This window comes from Chiloscyllium plagiosum, chromosome 2, assembly GCF_004010195.1.
Source record: "Chiloscyllium plagiosum isolate BGI_BamShark_2017 chromosome 2, ASM401019v2, whole genome shotgun sequence".
NCBI lineage: Eukaryota > Metazoa > Chordata > Chondrichthyes > Orectolobiformes > Hemiscylliidae > Chiloscyllium > Chiloscyllium plagiosum.
The window spans coordinates 134,618,673-134,620,648 of NC_057711.1; positions in this window are offsets into that span (position 1 = coordinate 134,618,673).

Here is a 1,976-nt window from a genome sequence, read left to right on the forward strand (position 1 = left end):
GAGTGAGGGGCGCTTAAAGAAAAATCAGCAAAGAGATTGTTCAAAGAGAACGAAATGTGCATTAATAGGAGGTGTTGGAAATAATTTCAAATTTGGTGACACAAACAATTCTTGCATGGAGACTTGTTCATGAAAATGCCTATGTTTGCAAAGATGGCCTGAATATGCACGCAACCAATCAGCCCCAGGACATTCCTGAATCCAGCTCCCTTGGTCTAGTCAAACAATAGTTGGTCTCTTGATGATGCAGGGCTGCCTGTGCACTTCAATCTTAACTCCTGACAAGAGCAGCAGTCACTTGAGACTTCCCAAGCAACAAAATGCCAAGCCGGTGACAGCTTTCTCCCCTGCAGGCATCTAAAATGAGCAAGAAGCAAAAAGCTAATGCCACAGTAACCTTTAAACGATGAGATAGAGCTTTACATATGCCACAAGCTGCATTGTCTATGCTGTAAAATAACAGTAATGAGATGCAATTTTACTTGGATTATATTCTTTCCATATAAGAGGTGATGCAAATTCAAATTGTCAATGCTGCTTGCTTGTACATTGAGATGCAGAGAGTTGTTACTTTAAATATTCCTGTGATTTAGAAAAAAAAACACGCATGTCCTCAATAGTACGAAGGTTGGAGGGGTATATCAATATTCAGTGTCCTCACCCCAAGTTACAAGTCAGGAATAGCCTCAATATAAAGCCAGCAACAACTCATTCTGTGAGGGAGAATGGGTAATGCATCTGATCCCAAGGAAAGACCAACTTTGTTTTTAAATTCACTTTTGGGGTGTGAATATTGCTGGCACGTTCCGTGTTTATTACCCATCCTGAATTGCCTTTGAGCAGGTATTTGTGACATGTCTACAAATGAGTGATTTGCAAGACCATTTCAGATGTTAGTTTAAATTCAATCACATTGGGATGGGTCTGTAATCACATGTTGTTTTAGAAGGACATTTGAGAACTAAATAAACTGTTAACAACAAACCCAGAGTTTCATGTTTGTTATGAATGAAATTAGTACTTTGTTCCAGAATCATCAAGTAATTAATTTTGATTTCTAGTGAGGGCCTAAGAGAGCCATAGAATCTCATAGCATGGAAATAGGCCCTTCGGCCCAATTAGTTCATGCCATCCATGTTCCCAAACTAAATTAGTCCAACCTGCCTATTTTTAGCTCATACCCTTCCATTTTTTTCTTATTCATGTACTTATCCAAATATCTTTTAAACATTGTAATTGTACCCTCATCGACCACTTTCTCTGGCAGTCATTCCACATATAAACCACTTTCTGTGTAAAAATGTTGCCCGTCATGTCTCTTTTTGAATCTTTCTCCTCTCACCTTAGTTTTGAACTCTCTGACCTGAGAGAAAAGACCTTGGCTATTCACCTTATCTGTGTCCCTCATGATCTTAAAAACTTCGATAAGGTCACCTCCTAGGATTCAGTGGAAAGATGTCCCAGCCTATCCAGCCTATTTTCATAACTTACACCCTTCATTCCTCGTAACAACCTGGTAAATCTTCTCTGATCCCTCTCCAGCTTGACAATATCCTTCCCATAACTGGGCGACCAGAATTGCAGTGTCTCTAGAGGAGACCTTATCAACATGCTACACAACCTTAACATAATGTCCCAACTTCTATACTCAATGGTCTGAGCAATGAAGGCAAGTGTGCTAAATGGTCCATGTCTACCTGTGACGCAAATTTCAAAGCATTATGTACCTGAATCTCTAGGTCTCTCTGTTCAACAACACTACCCATGGCCCTATCATTAATTGTATAAATCCTGTCCTTGTTTGTTTTATCAAAATGCATTTCTTCAAATTAAACTTCATCTGCTACTCCACATCCACATTGACCCAATTGATCACGATTTATTTATAATCTTAAATAGCCTTCTTCACTGCCCACTATACCAACAATTTTGATGTTAGCTGCAAACTTACTAACTGTGCCACTGTGTGGGTGGCA